A 23,851-nucleotide genomic window follows, 5' to 3' on the forward strand; every position below is an offset into this window, starting at 1 on the left:
TTAGCCAGAAATTGGTGAATCTGTGGAATTCATTGCCACAGGTGGCTGTGGAGGCCAAGTCATTGGGTACATTTAAGGCAGGGGTTGATAGATACTTGATTAGTCAGGGCATGAAAGGATACAAGGAGAAGACAGAAGGATAGAGCTATGAGTGAAAATGGATCAGCCATGATTAAACGGCAGGGCAGACTTGATGAGCCAAATCTTACGATCTTATACATCTTACGATCTTATAGTTTCATAACTACACAATTAATGAAGAAAACCTGCAGATACTGGTAAACTGAAACAAAAACAGAAAGCAGTCTGTAGGGCAGGAAGCTTCTGATGACAGTGTTTCAGATCTCTCACATCCCATTTGAAAAATTGGAATTTATTAGGTTTACTGTAGATGTGGAGAATCTGAGGGAAGTGTGGGTAGAACCATGGAGAACTCTGAGACTGGGCAAGACCAAGTGTGTTACTATAACAGTGACAGGCAGGCTATACTTTTTGTCTGTCTGATGTGTTGTTCATAGCAACATTGCAGCCAGCAAGCTAGGCTATACTGAAAGAAAAAGAAAAACAGAAGCAAAATCACTGTTAGATAACGGGCTAAACGAGTCACATCTGATGGACAGAAAGAATGAATGAGTTCCCTAAAGAGAGAAGCCATTTAGACAGTCAAGCCACAAGATCATTAGACATAGGAGAAGAATTAGGCCATTTGGCCCATTGAGTCTACTTTGCCATTCCATCATGGTTAAGTTAGTATCCTTTTCAATCCAATTGTCCTACATTCTTTCTGTATCTATGAAACCCTTAATTATCAAGAACCTATTAAACACAACTTTAAATATACCCAATGACTTGGCTTCCACATCCATCTATAGCAAGGAATTCCACTAATTCACCACCCTCTAACAAAAAGCAATCCTCCTCCCCTCTGTTTTAAATGGACATCACTCTATTCAGAGGCTCTGCTTTTGAGTCCTAGATTCTTCCACTATTGGATACATCCTCTCCACGTTCACTTATCTAGGCCTTTAAATATTCAAAATGTTTCAATGAGTTCCCCCTCATTCTTCCAAACTCCAGTGATATCACGCCCAGAGCTATCAAATGCTCTTCTTCATCATCATCATCATTATGTGCCACGTTGAATGATGTAGATGATAATGGTCTCATGACCATGATTGTTCTTGGCAAATTTTTCTGCAGAAATGATTTGCCATTGCCATCTTCAGGGCAGTGTCTTTACAAGACAGACGACCCCAGCCATTCTCAATACTCTTCAGAGATTGTCTGCCTGGCGTCAGCAGTCCCATTACCAGGACTTGAGATGTGCACCAGCTGCTCATACGACCATCTACCACCTGCTCCCATGGCTTCACGAGACCCTGATTGCAGGACCAAGCAGGTGCTACACCTTGCCCAAAGGTGACCTGTTGGCTTACGGAGGGAACGAGCACCTTACAACTTCTTTGGTAAAGAGATATCTCCACCCTGCCACCCGCCTCAAAAATTAACCCTTTCATTTCTGGAATAATTCTCAAGAATGATTCTGCAATGAAAGTCCTGGTGCGTGTTTCCTGTATCTCTGCAAAACTTTCTTTTTCAATGGTACAGTGAAAGTTATTATTATTTTTCCCCAAGATCTTTTCAGACTCTACAATCTGCTCACAACATTGAATTCTTACTTTCTGCCTTCTAATCATCTTCCCAGCGGGAAGAGATAAGCTATTAGAATGTAAAATGTTAAGCTCGCCATTAAATGTTCCCTTAATCCTTTCTGCTCTTAAGAAATAAATTGGGTAAATTGGTGTATTATTGTCACTTGTTTTGAGGTACAGTGAAAGATTTTGCTTATCGTGTCATCCATACAGATCACTTCAATGCATCAAAGCTTTAAGATAGTAACAAGTAAAGCAATAGCAGAATACAGAATAAGGAGTTGCTGTACATGTGGAAAGGCAGTTGGAAGGTCATGCAGAGGTAGATTATGAGGTTAGGAGTCCATCTTTATTGCACTACAGGACCGTTCAATAGTCTTAAAACAGCAGGAACACGGTAGATTATAAGATCAGGAGTCCATCTTTATTGTACTGCAGTGCTGTTCAATAGTTTTATAACAGTGGGATAGAAGCTGTCCTTAAGCTTGGAGAAAAGTGCTTTCAAGCTTTTTCATCTCCTGCCCAATGGGAGATGGAAGATGAGAAAATTCCTATCCTGGGAGGAGCCTTTGATTCTTATGTGAAATGAAGAGAAGTATTTGTATGGAACCATAAAACAAAATACATCATGGCAAATTATTTTTAACTTTGTTGTGATAATATGAGAAAAAAGGAAGTTAATTTATGCATAGTAATCACTTGTGAATAGCTGTATGAAAATAAGTGAAGAATCTAGCCTACCTGTCCATCACACTGCTGCTGTTTAGGGCAGCAATGAAGGTCCTCCATCTCTGGTGGTGTTCTGGGCTTCCTTCATCAGGTCAGTAGCTTCCTCTTGGTTTTCACTACCATTACCCATGTTTAGTCCCAGCTGGAGACTCAGGAATACCATCACGCATAAATGTAGAACAATTCTATATTGCTGTATCCATAAAAAGTTTGTTTTACCAGTCAGGGTTGTTAACCTTTAGCTGAACCTCCAAACCTGGAGGATTGGTGGGCCAGTCTTAGTTTACCATCTACCCTTTGACCTATTCGACATGAGTGACCCTACCAAAAGCCAAAACCATAAAGCCCTGACTCCAGCCAACATACACTAGCTCTGTGGGTCATTGAGGTATGAAAGTCTCTATACATGATAAGATTGTGGTCCTCTTGGAGGAAGTGAGGAATAAGTCAAGATTATAAAAGGTAATTGGGGTATATATGGTGGTCAGGACACTAGGAGTAATTCAGAATGCAGGTGCCAGAAGTTTTATAAGACCATGAGACCATAAGACATAGGATCAGAATTAGGCCATTCAACTGATTAAGTCTGCTCCAACATTCCATCATCGCTGATCCCGGATCCCAGTCAACCCAATATGCCTACCTTCTTGCCATATCCTTTGATGCCCTGATCAATCAGGAAACTATTAACTTCTGCTTTAAATATACCGATGGATTTGGCTTCCATCATGTTCTGTGGCAGAGCATTCCACAGATTCACTACTCTCTGGGGCTAAAGTAATTCCTCCTTATCTTTGTTCTACAAGGTTTCCTCTCAATTTTGAGGCTGTGCCCTCTAGTTCTGGATACCCCCACCATAGGAAACATCCTCTCCACATCCACCTTATATAGTCCTTTCAACAGTCAGTAGGTTCCAATGAGAACACCATGCATTCTGCTGAATTCCAATGTGTACAGGCCATAGGCTATTAACCCCTTCATTCCCAGAATCATCCTCATGAACCTCTTCTGGACTCTCTCCAGTACAACACATCCTTTCTGAGATATGGGGTCCAAAACTGTTGACAATACTCCAAGTGCAGCCTGATGAGTGTCTTATAAAGCCTCAGCACTATCTCCTTGCTTTTACATTCTATTCCCATTGAAAAAAGTGCCAATGTTTCATATGCCTTCTTAACTACAGACTCAACCTGTAAATTAATCTTCTGGCAGTCTTGCATGAGGACTCCTAAGCCCCTGTGCACCTGTAATGTTTGAACCTTCTCCCTATTTAGATAATAGTCTGCACTATTGCTCCTTTTACCAAAATACATGATCATACATCTCCCAACACTATTCTATTTGCCACTTTTTTGTCCGGTTTTTCAATTTGTCGAAGTCCTTCTTTAATCACATTGCTTTCTCTGTAGAACCTGCCCCTCCTTCTACCTTCGTATCATCCGCAAACTTAGCTACAAAGCCATCAATTCCATTATCCAAATCACCGACAAACAATGTGAAAAGTAGCAGTGCCAAAAATGACCCCTGAGGAACACCATTGTCACTGGCAACCAACCTGAAAAGGCCCCTTTTATTCCTACACGCTGCCTCCTGCCTGTCAGCCATTCCTCTATCCATGTCAGTATCTTTCCTGCAACTCCACAGGATTTTATCTTGATAAACATCCTCATGTGTGGCTCCATATCAAATGCCTTCTGAAAATGACGTCCACTGCCTCTCCTTTGTCCACCCAGCTTGTTCCTTCCTAGATGAACTCTAACAGATTTAGAGCCTCAAGGATCCCAACTATGACCTTCTTTCAGCTACGACTGAGTGATGCCCACAATGTCATACCGACCAAAATGTAATTGTGCCACGAGTTCGTCCAACTTATTCCGAATTTAAATACAACACCTTCAGTTCTGCATTCTTTGCCCTTTTGAATTTTGCCTCTGTCATACAATTAAACTTTTTGCTCTGTCTTCAGTTGTAGCCAGTTATTGGCTTATCTTTCCTTACATTCATGCTACACCCATCATCTACTTGTAAACCTGCTAGCTCATCATCAGCTCTTTCATATTGTTTCCCATCCCCCTGACATATTAGTTTAAACTACTCCCAACAGCTCTAACAAACTTGCCTGCAAGAATATTGGTCCCCCTCAGATTCAATTGCAACCCATTCCTTTTGTACAGGTCTCACCTGCTCCAGAAGAGTCTGCAATTATCTAGAGATTTGAATCCCTGCCCTCTGCTCCAATTCTTCAGCCATGTATTAACCTGTCATCTCATTCTATTCCTATCCTTACTGTTAATTGCAACAGACGGCAATCCTGAGATTACTACACTTGAGGTCCTGCTTCTCAGCTTCCTCCCTAACTCCCCGTATTCTTTTCACAGGGCCTTCTCCCTTTAACTACTTATGTCATTGGTACCAATATGTACCACAGCTTCTGGCTGCTCACCCTCCCTTTTCAGGATATTGTGCAGAAGAGGTTTACCATGATGCTGCCTGGATTAGAGGATATGAGCTATAATGAGAGGCTGGACTAACTTGTGTTGCTCTCCCTAGAGATGAGAGATCTGATGAGTCTAGACTTATAGGAGGCATAGATGGATTGAACTGGAAGAACCTTTCCTCCAGGATAAAAAATGTCAAACACCAGAGGACATGTTGGTATGATGAGAATGGGTGGGAACGTTGTGAGGTGGTTTCATGAGGCTCTGGAGTGGCTATGAGATTGCTTCAAGTCTGTGTCAAGGACATATCAGAACAAATACACCACAGTTGTCACAGACTTTATGGAAACAGTTGTAGATGACTGTGTCCCCACAAAATCATTCAAGGTCTTCCTCAACCGGAAGTTCTGAGTGACCATTAGATCATCTGCTGAGGGCCAGATCAGTATCATTCTGGTCTGCTGACCAAGTTAACTACAAGAGGTCCAGATACGATCTCCAGAAAGCTATCTCATGTGCAAAGTGGCAATCCTGACCAAAGATGAAACATGAAAGGACATTTGACAGTTGTGGCAGGGCCTGAATGCTATCACGCCCCACAGAATGAAACCAGGAAACATAGGTGACAAAAGGGCTTTACTCCTTGATGATCCTGATGCCTTTTATGCTTGCTTTGACCATCAACTCACAAATTCCCACAGACCCTGATGACTCTGATTTTAGTCTCTGAGACTGCCATGAGAGCATCCTTCAGGATTATCCAGCCCAGACGGGGTACTTGTCCGAGTATTGAAGAGCCGTGCTGATCAACTGGCTGGAGTGTTTACCGATATCTTTAACCTTTCGCTTTGGCTATCTGAGATACCCATCTGCCAAAGAAGAACATTGTAACCTGCCTCTATGACTATCCTCCAGTGGTACTTACATCAACTCTGACGAAGTGCTTTGAGAGGTTGGTGATGATACATATCAACTCCTGCCTGAGAAGCGACTTTGATCCACTCCAACTTGCCTGCAGTTTCCACAGGTCCATAGCAGATACCATTTCAATGGTTCTTCACTCAGTACTGGAACATCTGGACAGTGAAGGTGGATACATCAGCATGTTCTTCATTTACTATTGCTCGGCATTTAATGCTATCATTCCCTTAAAACTAATCAATAAGCTTCAAGTCCTTGGCCTCACCACCTCCTTATGCAATTGGCTTCTTGATTTCCTCACTTGCAGACCCCAGTGAATTTGGATTGGCAACAAAATCTCCACAATTTCCCTCAGCACAGGGGCACCACAAGTCTACGTGTTTAGTCCCCTGCTCTACTTGCCTTATATTTATGCCAGTGAGACTAAGCTAGAGAGTCATGAGACAGTCCTCTTCAGGGAATCAGAGGACGAGAGGGTGATCAACTTTAAATTCCTTGGTGTTCTCTTTTCAGTGGATCTGTCCTGGGTCCAGTACGTAAGTATAATTATAAAAAAAACAATAAAAACCATTAAAAAACTGCTTCCTGAGAAGATTGTGAAGATTCAGCATAAATATGGCACTATCGAACATGTGCAACTGGTAGTCTGAAAGGTATTGAATTGAATTGACTTTATTACTTACATCCTTCATATACATGAGGAGTAAAAATCTTTATATTCCATTTCCGTCTAAATGTGGAATGTGCAATTTACAGTATTTTGTAATTTATATTTGACTAAAAACATTACTAATAACACCTTTTCTGAAGTAACTTGCAGTAAACTATCACCACAAACAATGAAGAGGCAAGTGGAGATGAAGGAAAGGTTGTGTGGGTGCTTTGCAAAGCCAAAACACATGTTCAAGATGGTGTCACAGATGGAGTTAGTATCACTGCTGCTGTTGGAGTGAAGGATCTGGAGTGGAAATGATGCAGAAGAATTCCGATGCCAGTCAACCTAACCCAGGTGTGAGGATGAATTGATTCCAAGTTCCGAGTCGATTTGGTGAGATCGTGAATGGCTTTGGGCTGTGTGGCCTGAGAGCGTTGCTGTGTTGGGATCTGGGTCTTAGAGTGAGGTACTGCACGGTGCTTGGATAATTTGAATGACAGCCCAGATAGACTGGAAAGCCTGGGGGTCAGGATAATTTCACTCACTCTCCTGCAATGTTCATTCCTCTTTGGAGCAACGAGGCTGTGAACTGATCTGATGTCTGTCGTCTCCGTGAGTTTCACAACATTTTTGCCCCACTAATTTGATGAACCGAGATCGAGGCTAATCATCTCATGTTCTCGATATTTATTGTCTATATATCTATCTATTTATTACTTCTTTTTTTTCTCTTTTTATTTCTATTTGCAAAGTTTGTTTGTTTGCACATTGATTGTCGTCCTTCCTGCTGGATGTGGTCTTTCATTGATTCTATTGTGTTTCTTCTTTTTACTGTGATCGTCCACAAGAAAAGGAGTCTCAGGGTTGTATATGGTGATATATATGTACTTTGATAATAAAATTACTTTGAACCTTGAATTTGAAGGCAACATAGGGGGCAAGTTTTTTTTTCGCCCTTCACTAAAATAGGTACCAATGTCAGAAGCAGATATTTTGGAGGAGGCTTTTAGATAGACACCTGTCTCTGATGGAAATAGAGGGATATATGGATGATACAAGTGAGGAGGACATGTAGTTTACAGTAAATGGCACCAAGACTGGCACAATATCATAGGCTGAATTATCTCTCTAGTACTCTACTGTTCTGTGTGTTTATTCTACAAATAAGCTCAGCTTGGTCAAGAGGCATTTATGGAGAGGAATAGACGTGTAAGGGGTTTCTTCTTTTATGTTACTGCTAAGGCTAATAAAATGGCTTCTTTGTTATGTTAACTGCTGAGAAAGTGCTTCTCTCTCGCAGCTTGTTTGGGTTATAATTACCGATAGAGAGAATTGTGTTCATTTGCTAACCAATTGGAATAGAAGTTATTCTTTCTTGTGTGTCTGTAAACTATTGTGTTCGCGGGCTTTGGGGAGAAGGCACGATGGGGACAGAGAGAGGAGACGCAATGCTGTAAGCTGGGTAACAGATCGGACCCCAAGCCGGGCGTCCGAGGCCCAGGGTCTTTGGTGAGGAGAGGAGACACGGACAGAATCGAGTAGAGTGTTTGGTCGATCATCGAGGGTGGTCCCATTCGTGGATCGGCAGAGTTCGGAGGGCATCGACTGGAGGAAGGGGGACCCGGTTCTGTAAGAGCTCCAACGATGTGTGCACAAACTGGTTAATAATAATGGCGCCTTTTTCTTTTTGTTTAACAGTTCTTATTTTGTTCCTTTACTATCTACATAGTCAAAGTAAGAGTTATAAAGTGTAATCATTTAATCGCATATGGCGTACTGTCTGTTATTTGGCGTGGTGGGGTACATCACACAGCAGCCACACAAACTCAGTTACACGGTTTGGCGGGGCCGAAGACTGCTCCCCCGAGACGAAAGCGAGCTGAGCGAGCCTGAGGCTTACCGGGGGGCTACAGACGATTAACATGTCAGGCCACTGACTTCAGATTGTGTCTCCTTATGACAGAAGGAGGATGGTTCAACCCATCAAGATTTTGCCAGTTCTCAAAGCACATCTATCAGCTCTACACCCCGTTTTGTCCTGCCACCCTGTGCCAGAGTCGGAATAATACACACTGAATCGATCTTTTGTAACTGACGGATTTCAATTTACTTAGACAGGTAGGTGATTTTAAGGCTTTCAATAAAGTTCTTGCCCCTGGCATCATGATTTTAAATAAATTAACCTATCGCATTCATTGTTTGACTTGACTAATGTTAAATCAAACACGTGGTTTATCTTGAAACGGGCTCTATGAATGTGAAAACCAAATATATCTGATGAGCAGTGACCTCAGTGGAACTGATTTACAATAAGCATGACAGGAATGATTTCAAATCTCCTGTCCCCCTTTTATTTATTTTATTTAGAGATACTGTGTGAAACAGGCCCATCTGTCCCTTCCAGCCGTATTGCCCAACAACTCACTGATTTAACCCTAGCCTAATGATGAGACAATTTACAATGACCAACTAACCAACTAATCAAAACATCTTTTTTTTCTTTTTTTCTTTTTACAGTATTTTTATTCAGAAGAAAAAACAAGATTTACAGAGTGCAACACATAAATACATCTCAACATAAATTGTGTACATTCATATATTGTAATAAAATTGATCAAAATGTTATAGCATATCACATAAAGGTAATACTCTGTAATATAGGTATAAGATATAAGATAGGTCATACATCATAAAAGGAATTTTTTATATAAAAAAGTCAACCCCCTACCAACTACCAAAGAAAAAAGCTGATGGATGATAGTGGATAATTAGAAAAAAAACCATATGCGCTTAAGAAGAGAAGATAGAAATATACATAAAAGTCTGTGCACTGTTAAACTTTATAAATTGGAAAAGTAATTTAGGAAAGGTCCCCAGATATCATAAAAAGATTGTTTCGAATTTAAGACTGAACAGCGGATCTTCTCTAAATTTAAATAAGACATAATATCACGTAGCCATTGAAGATGTGTAGGTGAGGGTAGACTCCGTCCATTTAAGCAAGATTGCTCTCCTTGCTAAAAGAGAGGTAAAAACTAAAACCTGTAGGTTAGGAGTATTTAAAGTTAATCTTCATTTGTAATGATACCAAACAAGGCAGTAAGAGGATTTGGGTCAAATTGGACCCTAAAAAGTTGTGAGAAGGTATGGAATACTTCCCGCCAAAACTTTTCAATTTTAAGGCAAAACCAAAACATATGAATTAAAGAGGCATCGGCAGAGCTGCATTTATTACAAAGTAGAGAAACGTTCGGAAAAACTTCTTTAGACAGTGAGAGGAAACTGGAGCACCTGGAGGAAGCCCGCCATGTGCACACAGGAAGTAATGAAGAAACCTGGTTACAAAGGATGTTAGAATTGAATGCTGAATTCCAATGCCCAAGCTGTAATACTAACCATTATGCTACTGTCACGCTCCATGGGCTCCAGTCAATGCATCAATCCTTGACAACGATAGCCAGATAAGCTGGATACCTCTCAGGTGAGGGTATAAGATTCAGGTGTGAAACTTCCATGCTGGGCTAGTCTGCTGAACCTCATTATTCTGGTTTACCTATATAAAATTATAATTCTGTGTGATGAAATCACAGCTTGGTATGGCAACTGCTTTGCCCAAGGCTACAAAAAATTGTTGATTTGTGAACACAGACCACCCATGATGCAAACCAGCCACTCTAACCACTTCTACTGCCTCAGGAAAGCAGCTAGCATTATCAAAGACCTCTTCCAGTTTTTTTACTCTCCCTCATGGGTAGGAGATACAAAGCCATGACAGCGCATACTCTCAGGCTCTCGGACACAAAAAGATGAAAAGATTCGTTCCAGGCAACACACACAAAGTGCTGGTGGAACACAGCAGGCCAAGCAGCATCTATAAGGAGAAGCGCTGTCGACGTTTCAGGCAAAAAGATTTGTTTGCTTGCACTGTGCTTCTCTGGCACTACACCACCACATTCTGCATTGATTTTTCTTTGATGCACTTAAAAGGTAGCATGGTGTGTGGAAACTGAACTATGGTGGGCAGGAGGACTCTACAATGGGTAGTCAAAACTGCCCAACTCTTCACTGGCACCAGCCTACCCACCATCAAAGATGTATAAACAGGAAAAGAACTAAGAAAGGACACCAGCAACCTCATGAAGAATTACACCCACCCTGCTCATGGACTGTTTGTCCCATTCCCATCAGGCAGGAGCCAATGCAGCAATCACTCCAGCAGTACCAAACCCTAAAACAATTACTTCCCCCAATCTGATTAACATCTCCACCCACTAACACTCCTCCCACCATGTAATGTCCTATCAGTCACCTTATGTATAGGCTCTCCTGTGCCTAGCATCACTTAATGAACATACAATCAATCAATCTATGTATATAAGCCATCTTATTTATTTATATTTGTTGATTTTTAAATTATTATTGTGTTCTTCATCTTATATATAGTTTGATTAAGTATTCTTGTTTGTTTAAATCAGGGATTCGCAACCTGCAGCTCATGGACCCTTTGCTTAATAGTGTTGGTCCATGGCATTAAAATGATTGGAAACCCCTGGTTAACTTATTCATTACAAGTAATATGTATAAATATGTAAATTGAATACATCATGACTCTGGGCTCCTCGCTTAAAGTAAAGCATTCCCACACTCCCTTGTCTTCCTTTGAATTAGTTTAATGTTTTGAAGTTGCAAAACATGACAGGACTGAGGCCAGATTAGCCTGATGATCTTATTGAATGGTGCAGCAGGTTGATGGGCCAGATGGCCTATTTCTTATGTTCTTGCAATCATCTAACCTGGTGGCACTAACCCCAATCCTAAAACTTCCCTCTATCTTATTTTTACCAGCTTCCTACCTCTGTACTTCAAAACAATTGCTCTTTGAGGTACTTGGTTCCATATTCTGACCACTCTTCAGGTTACAGGATTCAATTTTTTTCCCTTTATTTTCTTCTTTGTTTTCTCTTTTTTGTCTTTTTGCACAAGGAACCCTACTGTTTCTGGGAAGAGGTTTCCAACTTCGAGCCAGGTGTTCGATGCTTCCTTGCCAACTTCTAGTCTGCTCAGATCATGGGGATGTCTTCCAATGGGGGTCATGCTCTTCCATTGGTTAACTTTTTCTTTAACAGTGATAAGTTCTGCATTTTTCTGGGTTGTGCTTTCATTTAAGCTCAGTGGTGTGTACATTTTATCAGAGTTGAGTCTGCTCGGGTGGAATACTGAATACTGTTTTCATTGATGAAAGTCTATCCTGAGAAGTTTTTTTCTGACTATTGTGTAGATTCTTAATGTCTGTTATTCCTCTTTGCCCTTCTGTCATAGATAGTTTTAATCTAAGCGTGTTCGAGTGTAGATAATGTTTTCTGAAATTTCTCATTTCAATTTTTTTTTTTTGTAAATTTTCCAGATTGGTTTCAGACCAAGGTATCATACCAAAAGAATACGTTAATATGGGTATAGTGGAAGTGTTTATTGCCTTTGCTATAATTTTACTATTGAGCTCTGTTTGGAAGGTTTTCTTAAGCTTTGAAGTAAATTCTGTTGGAAGTTTTCCCTTTATCACACTACGATCTATTTTCTTTGCCTATTGATATCCCAGATACTTATATGTTTCATATTCATCCATCAGTTGTATTGTATCCTGCTGTTCTGTTTTGTATTCTATTAACTGTTTTGCATTTTTCTTTATGTTTAACGTTCTGCACTTATTCAGTCCAATGTTCATGTTTATATCTTTAGAAAATAGTTCTACTATTTGAATTAAATGCTTTAGCTTAACTGATGAAGGAGCATATAATTTTGAATCATTCATGTATAGAAGTTATGTCAAGGTATAATTCATTTCATTGTTTCTAATTTGATACCCAATTTTTGTCCAATTCAGTAAATTAGAGAGTGGATTTAAAACTAGACAGAACCATAGTGGAATTTGAGATTTGCCCTGGAAAGTGCCTTGATTTATTTTGATAATGATGGTTGTTCTTTTTTGGTTGTTAATAGATAGGGTAATTATAGTACGCCAATGCTTCATCAGATGTTGAAGGAATTTCACAAATGTCGAGAGTAGTTTATATATATATTAAGTACTTCTATTAACATGAGTGTGGGATAGAATCAAATGCTTTTTGGTAGTCAATACAGCAACATGAAAGATTCTACTTTTCCACTGTGCTCGATTTAGAATTACAGAATCCATTATCAGTTGTCCTTTCTATCCTTTCATACCCTCACAGTATCCTTTCTGCTCTACTGTAGTATATTGTGGTTATCTAAGTGAATGGTGATAGATGCATGATGTTACAATTTTACATATAGTTTGTAAACGAGTAATAGGGCAATATATTATGGATCATTTGTGATTTCCCCTTTGCATAAGAGATACATTTTACCTTCTGTCAAAAATTTTGTCCATTTTTTCAGAGATTTTAAGAAAATTATTGATATACATTAATCAGTACAGAAGAAGACAAGTAAATTTTTATACCAATTATTATTATTATTTTATTTTTACTCAGCTCAAGCTGGTCAAAACTGAGGTATGGACATTGCCAAACATGTTCATTTCTCAACTGCTAGGAACTTTCAGACTATTCTAGTGGTGTATAGTATTGTGGTTTTCTGTAGGTTTACATAGATATTGCAGTATTGGCCTAATTATCTATTATGTCGTGCCTTTGGGATGATACCAGTTGTAGAGATAATACTATTGGGACAGTGTATACCCTGTGCATGTTCCATAGTTTTTCTATTTCCTCTTTTAATTCAGCATATTTCTTGTGTTTTTCTCTTATTGATTTTTTTAAGTTATGTGTGCTTAGGATGGTTGTATGCATTAAGTAAGTTGTTCTTGCTTATTTATCCCATATTATTATTTCCAGATGGTTATTATGGATGGTCCTATCTGTAATAACGGATTGGTCATAATATAATTTGTGGAACTCTGACTCAAAAACTGGATCAGCCTTGTGGTTATAGTAAGGTATAATTTCAGTTATGAGTTTGCATTTTAAAGCATGATTTTGGTGAACGATGTTTGCCACTTGATTGTGCCTGTGTAAGTAATCAGATTGAGTTAAACTGCTAGAGGATCCTGTAATTGTTGGAAGGAATGTTTCTGGTTTCTCTTCTCATTTTCTACATATATCATCTTGAATTTGTTGATCTTTTATCATGTATTTTTGTTATTTTTTTTGTTAACCATCTGGCCCTGTATTGCCACAAGGAACCCATCTGTTTTGGGAAGCAGTCTCCAACTCTGAGCCAGGGTTCAACACTAACTTGTCGACATCTAATCTGCTCAGATCGTGGAGATGTCTTCCATGGGATGCGGGGGGGGGGGGGGGTGGGTAGGGTTATGCACTTCCATTGGGTAACTTTTCCTTCAATAGTGATAATTTCTTCATTGTTCTCAAATAAGTTTAGTGGTCTATTCTTCTGATTAGAATTGCATATGCTCGAGTGGAGTGCTGAAACCTGTTTTTGTTGATGAAAGTATATCGTCAGGTGTTTTATTATTATTATTATTATGTGGGACATGCCTGCCTAGCATGCAAAACCAGCTCTGGCAGATTGGGCAGATGAGAAGTGAAGTAAGATCCAATGGCTAGGAAGATGGTAATACAACACTCTGTGGAGAGCAAAGAACATGACAAGGCACAGAAGATGTTATGGTCGTCTACTGCAAGCAAGGAAGACCCCGGTTTGTGATGCTTGTTGTTGCCACTGGACCTGGACTTCTGAGGTCAAGAGAGTGGAACTGCATCAGTTCAACAGCTTTTCTACTTTAAAAACTCTCTGACACAGGTTTCCTGTCATCGTTGGACACGACAGACAACTACCATTGTTACATATTGAAACAAAACAACAAACCATGAATTATGCCAGTGATATTAAACCTGATTCTGATTCTGATTCCACTTTATTCCTTGTTGGATTTGTGAGCAAAAACCCCACATTTATTCATCTTAGCACGGAATCCCTCACAAGGTAAAATCTTCTTCATCTCAGCATCATCAATACACCTTTATCATTTTTGGTTCAGGTCATGTCTTTATCAGCTCTAACAGGATACTTTTGCCTTTAGTTGATTGTTATCTTTCCAGATACAGTGTAACTCATCAATTTAATATCATTCTAGTCGATCTATTTTGCAAACTCGAGTCCCTCTGTTCTTTTTGTAAGATGGTGATGACAAATGTCAGTAATATTCAAAGTGCTGCTTGTAACATTGTGAAATTTTAGAACGTATTATATCTACAGTATTTACTGCAATGATTGCTCCCACTTAACACACATCACGTGCTTAAATATCATTATCAGTCAGAGTCTGGGTTAGTGTTATGTACGGAATGATACAACTAGTCTAAAACAACCAGGAAATTAAACACTTAATCATCATTCACATGCAGAGTGTAAGCTAGCTCATGCAAACAAGAGAACTTTTTAATTATAAATTTTGATTTATAGATACAGCTCAGAACAGATCCTTCTGGTTCACAGACCCCATTGATTTAACCCTAGCCGAATCATAGGACAATGTACAATGACCAATTAACCTGCTAACCTGTACGTCGTTGGACTGTGGGAGGAAACCGGAGCACTGTCTGGTAAGGGGGGAGCTACTGCACAGGACTGGAAAAAGCTGCAGAGGGTTGTAAATTTAGTAGGCTCCATTTTGGGTACTAGCTTACAAAGTACTCAGGACATCTTCAAGGAGCGGTGTTTCAGAAAGGCAGCATCCATTACTAAGGACCCCCAGCACACAGGACATGCCCTTTTCTTACTGTTACCATCAGATAGGAGGTACAGAAGCCTGAAGGTACACACTCAGCGTTTCAGGAACAGCTCCTTCCCCTCTGCCATCCAATTCCTAAATGGACATTGAACTTTTGGACACTACCTCACTTTTTTAATATATATTATTTCTGTTTTTTGCACAATTTTTAATCTATTAATGATGTCACTGGCTTTTTTCTGGCAACTTGCTGTATATATATATCTTTGGAGTAATAAAGAGGGTTGGCATGGTAGTACAGTAGTTAGTGTAATGCAGCTTCAGTGACCCGGCTTCAGTTCCACTTCTGTCTGTGATGAAGGGTCTTGGTCCGAATTGTCAACTGTTTATTTCTCACAACAGACACTGCCTGACCTGCTGAGTTCCACCAGAATTTTGTGTGTGTTACATTGCCTGCATGGAGTGTGTATGTTCTTCCAATGACCACAGGGATTTCCTCTGGGTGCTCCAGTTTCTTCCCACATTCCGAGGATACAAGGGTAGGTAGGTTCATTGGTCACATGGGTGTAATTGGGCTGAGCCCAATTGTTGCATTGGAAAGGCCTGTTACTATGCTGTATCTCTAAAATAAAGTGACTAATGATATTGTGTGTAAAGGAGAATGAAATAATTATTACTCCAGATCTGATGCAGCATCAAAAAAAGATGAAGAACACAATAATAATAAAAAATGCAATAAATATGAATACATTAGAGAGTTTATATACAGAAACTGATTGCATGTCCATAAAGTGACACTAGGCACAGGAGTGTCTGTACATAAGGTGACTGACAGGAAATGATAGCGTAGTGGTGGTTGGGGGTGTGGAGGGGTAGGTTAGTGGGTGGAGGTGTGGATCAACTGTGGAGAGTCTTATTGTGGCAGCTGTGGAAGATGAATACAAGGAATTTAATAATTTTGGAGATTATGAAACTATGGGATTTTTGTAATACTTTTCTCTGCAGAGGTAATCAGCCATTCTTATCTAGTTTAGCTTATGTGACTCCAAATTGAAAGAAGTTGACTCCTAATTTAGTTGGAGATTACACTTCTTTTACTCATCAACATCATTGACAGGTGGAGCTTCAGCACTGACGCATCTCTCTCTGTTACCCCAACCTATCCAGCTACTCAAGCACTCCAGCCCCCATCTTTCTCTCCAATTTAACACCATCCTTCCTATAGCTGGATGACCAGAACTAAATATGTATATAATATTGTTTTCTCTATATTACAGATATCACACTCCTCTTTCCCATCTCCTATCGATGTTCCTTTTTTTTGATGTTTCTCCTCCATTCCTTGTTCAGCGGGATCCTGGATTTCCTGTCAAATTGTCGGTAGGTGCTAAGAGTGGGCTCCCTCACCTCCACCCCTCTGATTCTCAATACAGTAGCCCTTCAGGGCTGTGTACTAAGTCCCCTCCTTTACTCCCTGCATACCTATGATTGTGTCACCACCCACAGTTCTAATCTGCTAATTAAATTTGTCGATGACACTACATTGATTGGCCTAATCTCAAACAATAACGGGGTGGCCTACAGGGAAGAAGTCATCTTTCTGACACAATGGTGTCAAGAAAGCAACCTCTCCCTCAATGTCGCAAAAATAAAGGAGCTGGTTGTGGATTACAGAAGGAACGGAGATGGGTTAACCTCTATTGACATCAATGGACCTGGGGTTGAGAGGGTAAACAGCTTCAAGTTCCTCAGCATCCACATCACCAAGGACCTCACATGGTCTGTACGCGCTAGCTGTGTGGTGAAAAAGGCACAATAGCGCCTTTTTTACCTCAGACGGTTGAGGAAGGTTGGTATGGGCCCTCAGATCCTAAGAACCTTCTACAGGGGCACAATTGAGAGCATCCTGACTGGCTGAATCACTGCCTGGTATGGGAACTATACCTTCTTAATTGCAGGATTCTGCAGAGAGTGATGCCGACAGCCCAGTGCATCTGTAGCTGTGAACTTCCCATGATTCAGGACATTTATAATGACAGGTGTGGAAAAAGGGCCCGAAGGATCAGTAAACACCAGAGTCACCCCAACCACAATCTATTCCAATTGCTACCGTGGGAAACAGTACCGCAGCATAGAAGTCAGAACCAACAGGCTCCAGGACAGCTTCTTCCACCAAGCCATCAGACTGATTAACTCACGGTGATTTGAGTGTATTTCTATGTTAAATTGACTGTTCCATTTATTATAAATGACAATGATTGCACATTGCACATTTAGATGAAGAGGTAACGTAAAGATTTTTACTCCTGATGGATTTGAAGGATGTAAGAAATAAAGTCAATTCAATTCAATTCAATTCCAGTTATGTTGGTCCTTTCACCCTTTTACTTCTCCTCCCCCATCCTAATGACCTGCCCATCACCTTCCTCTGGTTCCCCAACTCCTTCATGGTTCACTATCCTCTCCTGTCAGATTCTTTCTTCACACCTTTATCTCTTCAACCTATCACCTGCCAGCTTGTACTTCCCTTCACCTCAACCTTTTATTCTGACTTCAACCCCCTTCCTTTCAGTCCTAGTGAAGGGTCTTGGCCTGAAACATCAACTATGTGTTTCCCTGACCAGCCCCTCCCCATACATGCTGCCTCCTTTAGTCCTCCAGCATTTTGTGTGTGTTGCTCTAGAAATGTAACAATTTATGTTTTAAATTAAGACAATAACCAATTATCCACAGCCCTCAGAGGGAAGGAATGCCTTACACCTCCTTTGGTAGAGATTTATCTCCATACTGCCTGCTGATTTCTTTAGGTTAAGAGTCTAAATTTATACACAATACTCCAGGTATAGTTTCATCAAGGCCCTCCACAATTGCAGTAAGAATTCTTTTCTTTTGCATTCAAAGCCATTTGTCCTTTGAATTGCTTAGGGCGTTCATGTGAAAATCAAAACCAAAAGCAGAAATAGATGGAAACTTTCAGCAGGTCAGGCTGCATCTAAGGGAGGAGTCACAGAACTAATGCTTCAGGTCCAAGACCCTTCATCAAAAATTCTACATGTTGGCCTTCAATAGCTTGTACACAACCACAGCTAGGTCTCTTTGCATTCTATTCTGGTCACCCCACTATTCTGGTTTCCCCATTATAGGAAGAATGTGAAGATATTGGAGAGAGTACAGAAGTGCATCATCACTGTATCCACCACATAGATGTAATCACAAAGGAGGTACCAATGCCTCCGTTTGCTCAGAAGTTTAAGGAGATTCAGTATATTAACAAATACTGTAGAAAAAACCTTGACAGACGCACCGTAGAAGGTAACCTGACTGATTGCATCATGAACTGGTACAGCAGTTCCAATGTACAGGATGATAAGCGGCTGCAGAGAGTATTGGACATGGCCTGGTCCATCGAGAGCACAGCTCCTCCCACCATTGACAGCATCTGATTGTGGACTGCAAGAAGGGTAAGACGAAGGAACACATACCAATCCTCAGAGAAGGGTCAGAAGCGGAGAGTGTGAGCAGCTTCAAGTTCCTGGGTGTCAACATCACTGAGGATCTAACCTGCTCCCAACATATTGATGTAGTTATAAAGAAGGCAAGACAGCGGCTATGCTTTAAGAGTTTTGGCATGTCAACAAATTCACTCAATAACTTCTATAGTTAATCTGTGGAGAGCATTCTGACAGGCTGCATCACTGTTTGGTATGGAGGGGCTACTGCACAGGACCAAAACAAGCTGCAGAAGGTTGTAAATCTGGTCAGCTCCATCTTGGGTACTAGCTTACAAAGTACCCAGGACATCTTCAGGGAGTGGTGTCTCAGAAAGGCAGCCTCCATTATTAAGGACCCCCAGCACCCAGGGCATGCCCTTTTCTCACTGTTACCATCAGGTAGGAGGTACAGAAGCCTGAAGACACACACTCAGCAACTCAGGAACAGCTTCTCCCCCTCTGCCATCTGATTCCTAAATGAACATACCTCACTTTAAAAAAATATATAGATTATTTCTGTTTTTGCACATTTTTTAAAATCTATTCAATATATGTAATTGATTTACTTGTTTATTTATGATTATTATTTTTTTTCTCTCTGCTAGATTATGTATTGGATTGACCTGGTGTTGCTAAGTTAACAAATTTTACAGCACATGCCAGTGATAATAAACCTGATTCTGATTCTGATCTACAGGAGGTGTCTATCATCAAGGAATACTACCATCTGGTTCATGCCCTTTCGCACGATTACTGTCAGGCAGGACATAAAGGGGCTCAAGTACCACACCACCAGCTTCAGAAAGAGCTACTTTCCAAAAGCATCCGGTTCTTGAACTGAGATGCACAACCACAACTCTACCTCAACAACAGAACACTATGGACTCTCTTTTGATTTGTTTCGGATTGTGTATGTGCGTGTTTTTTTGTCTTAATGTGTTCTTTAACACAGGTTTTTTCTTCACTGTCTTCTGTAAAAGCCGTTAAATTTATATATATATTTATTTATATATGTGGGGAAATCAGGGATACTTCCAGTGTCCCTGACGACTATGTGTGCAGGAGCAAACACGAGGAAATCTGCAGATGCTGGAAATTCAAACAACAACACACACAAAATGCTGGTGGAACACAACAGGCCAGGCAGCATCTATAGAGAGAAGCACTGTCGATGTTTCCGGCCGAAACCCTTCACCAGGACTAACCGAAAGGAACGATAGTAAGAGATTTGAAAGTAGTGGAGGGAGGGGGAAATGTGAAATGATAGGAGAAGACCGGAGGGAGTGGGTTGAAGCTAAGAGCTGGAAAGGTGATTGGCGAAAGTGATACAGAGCTGGAGAAGGGAAAGGATCATGGGACAGGAGGCTTCAGGAGAAAGAAAGGAGGTGGGGAGAGCACCAGAAGGAGATGGAGAACAGGCAAACAACTAAATATGTCAGGGATGGGGTAAGAAGGGGAGGAGGGGCATTAACGGAAGTTAGAGAAGTCAATGTTAATGCCATCAGGTTGGAGGCTGCCCAGCCGGTATATAAGGTGTTGTTCCTCCAACCTGAGTTTGGATTCATTTTGACAATAGAGGAGGCCATGGATAGACATATCAGAATGGGAATGGGACGTGGAATTAAAATGTGCGGCCACTGGGAGATCCTGCTTTTTCTGGCGGACCGAGTGTAGGAGTTCCGCGAAACGGTCTCCCAGTCTGCATCGGGTCTCACCAATATATAAAAGGCCACACCGGGAGCACCGGACGCAGTATACCACACCAGCCGACTCACAGGTGAAATGTCGCCTCACCTGGAAGGACTGTCTGGGGCCCTGAATGGTGGTGAGGGAGGAAGTGTAAGGGCAGGTGTAGCACTTGTTCCGTTTACAGGGATAAGTGCCAGGAGGGAGTTCGGTGGGAAGGGATGGGGGGGAACGAGTGGACAAGGGAGTCTTATAGGGAGCGATCCCTGTGAAAAGCAGAAAGGGGGGGGGGGGAGGGAAAAATGTGTTTGGTAGTGGGATCCCTTTGGAGGTGGCGGAAGTTACGGAGAATTATATGTTGGACCTGGAGGCTGGTGGGGTGGTAGGTAAGGACAAGGGGAACCCTATCCCGAGTGGGGTGGCGGGTGGATGGGGTGAGGGCAGATGTGCGGGAAATGGGAGAGATGCGTTTGAGAGCAGAGTTGATGGTGGACGAAGGGAAGCCCCTTTGTTTAAAAAAGGAAGACATCTCCTTCGTCCTGGAAAGAAAAGCCTCATCCTGAGAGCAGATGCGGCGGAGAGGGAGGAATTGTGAGAAGGGGATAGCCTTTTTGCAAGAGACAGGGTGGGAAGAGGAATAGTCCAGGTAGCTGTGAGAGTCTGTAGGCTTATAGTAGATATCAGTAGATAAGTCGTCTCCAGGGATGGAGACAGAAAGATCAAGAAAGGGGAAGGAGGTGTCGGAAATGGACCAGGTAAATTTGAGGGCAGGGTGAAAGTTGAAGGCAAAGTTAATGAAGTCGACAAGCTCAGCATGCGTGCAGGAGGTAGCGCCAATGCAGTCGTCAATGTAGCGAAGGAAAAGAGGGGGATGGATACTGGTATAGACTTGGAACATGGACTGTTCCACAAAGCCAACAAAAAGGCAGGCATAACTGGGACCCATACGGGTGCCCATGGCTACACCCTTGGTTTGGAGGAAGTAGGAGGAGCCAAAGGAGAAATTATTGAGAGTAAGAACTAATTCCGCTAGACGGAGGAGAGTGGTGGTAGAGGGGAATTGGTTAGGTCTGGAATCCAAAAAAAAGCGAAGAGCTTCGAGACTATCTCGGTGGGGGATGGAGGTATATAGGGACTGGAAGTGTGCAGGAAGTGTGTCCAACTGCAGCTTCTAGCAGACCACATTGAGCGTCTGGGGCTGTGATTGGATTCATACTGGAGCATCCACGATGCTGAGAAAGTCGTGAATAGCACGTTCAGTGAGTTGGCCACACAGCAGGTAAAGGCTACACAGGCAGAAAAGGAAGGGGTGGCCTCTAGACAGCGAAGCAGTAGGCAGGTAGTGCAGGAGTCCCCTGAGGTCATCTCCCTCCTAAACAGATATACTGTTTTGGATACTGATGGGGGAGATGTCTCATCAGGGGAAGGCAGCAGTAGCCGAGTTCATTGCACCATGGGCGGCTCTGTGGCACAGGAGGGAAGGAAAAGGAGTGGGAGAGCTATAGTGATAGGGGATTCAAATGTAAGGGGAATAGATAGGTGTTTCTGCGGCCACAAACGAGACTCCAGGATGGTATGTTGCCTCCCTGGTGCAAGGGTCAAGGATGTCTCTGAGCGGCTGCAGGACATTCTGGAATGGGAGGGTGAACAGCCAGTGATCGTGGTGCACATAGGTACCAGCAATATAGGTAAAAAATGTGATGATGTCCTACAAGGTGAATTTAATGAGTTAGGAGATAAACTAAAAAGTAGGACCACAAAGGTAATAATCTCTGGATTACTAGCAGTGCCACGTGCTAGTCAGAGTAGAAATAGAAGATATTTCAGATGAATACGTGGCTTGAAAAATAGTGCAAGGGGGAGGGATTCAAATTTCTGGGGCATTGGAACCAGTTCTGGGGGAGGTGGGACTGGTATAAACAGGACGGCCTGCAACTGGGCTGGACTGGAACCAATGTCCTAGGGGGAGCGTTTGCTACTGCTGTTCAGGAGGCTTTAAACTAATGTGGCAGGGGGATGGGAACAAGTGCAGAGAAACAGAGGGGTGTAAAATTAGGGTAGAAGCAAAAAGTAGTAAGGTGAAAAGTAAAAGTGGCAGGCAGTCAAATCCAGGGCAAAAAGCAAAAAGAGCCACTTTTCAACATAATTGTATAAGGGCTAAGAGTGTTGTAAAAACAAGCCTGAAGGCTTTGTGTGTCAATGTGAGGAGCATTCATAATAAGGTGGATGAATTGAATGTGCAGATAGTTATTAATGAATATGATATAGTTGGGATCACAGAGACATGGCTCCAGGGTGACCAAGGATGGGAGCTCAACATCCAGGGATATTCAATATTCAGGAGGGATAGACAGGAAAGAAAAGGAGGTGGGGTAGCATTGCTGGTTAGAGAGGAGATTAACGCAATAGAAAGGAAGGACATTAGCCTAGAGGATGTGGAATCGATATGGGTAGAGCTGCATAACACTAAGGGGCAGAAAACGCTGGTGGGAGCTGTGTACAGGCCACCTAACAGTAGTAGTGAGGTTGGGGATGGCATTAAACAGGAAATTAGAAATGCGTGCAATAAAGGAACAGTAGTTATAATGGGTGACTTCAATCTACATATAGATTGGGTGAACCAATTTGGTAAGGGTGCTGAGGAAGAGGATTTCTTAGAATGTATGCGGGATGGTTTTCTGAACCAACATGTCGAGGAACCAATTAGAGAGCAGGCCATTCTAGATTGGGTATTGAGCAATGAGGAAGGGTTAGTTAGCAATCTTGTCATGCAAGGCCCTTTGGGTAAGAGAGACCATAATATGGTGGAATTCTTCATTAAGATGGAGAGTGACATAGTTAATTCAGAAACAAAGGTTCTGAACTTAAAGAAGGGTAATTTTGAAGGTATGAGACGTGAATTAGCTAAGATAGACTGGCAAATGATACTTAAGGGGTTGACGGTGGATATGCAATGGCAAGCATTTAAAGATCGCATGGATGAACTACAACAATTGTTCATCCCAGTTTGGCAAAAGAATAAACCAGGGAAGGTAGTGCACCCATGGCTGACAAGGGAAATTAGGGATAGTATCAAGTCCGAAGAAGAAACATATAAATTAGCCAAAAAAAGCGGCACTCCTGAGGACTGGGAGAAATTCAGAGACCAGCAGAGGAGGACAAAGGGCTTAATTAGGAAAGGGAAAAAAGATTATGAGAGAAAGCTGGCAGCGAACATAAAAATTGACTGTAAAAGCTTTTATAGATACGTGAAAAGAAAAAGATTGGTCAAGACAAATGTGGTCCTTTACAGTCAGAAGCAGGTGAATTGATCATAGGGAACAAAGACATGGCAGACCAACTGAATAACTACTTTGGTTCTGTCTTCACTAAGGAGGACATAAATAATCTTCCGGAAATAGTAAGGGACCGAAGGTTTAGTGAGATGGAGGAACTGAGGGAAATACATGTTAGTAGGGAAGTGGTGTTATGTAAATTGAAGAGATTAAAAGCAGATAAATCCCCAGGGCCAGATGGTCTGCATCCAAGAGTGCTTAAGGAAGTAGCCC

Source organism: Hemitrygon akajei, chromosome 17 (assembly GCF_048418815.1).
Source record: "Hemitrygon akajei chromosome 17, sHemAka1.3, whole genome shotgun sequence".
NCBI lineage: Eukaryota > Metazoa > Chordata > Chondrichthyes > Myliobatiformes > Dasyatidae > Hemitrygon > Hemitrygon akajei.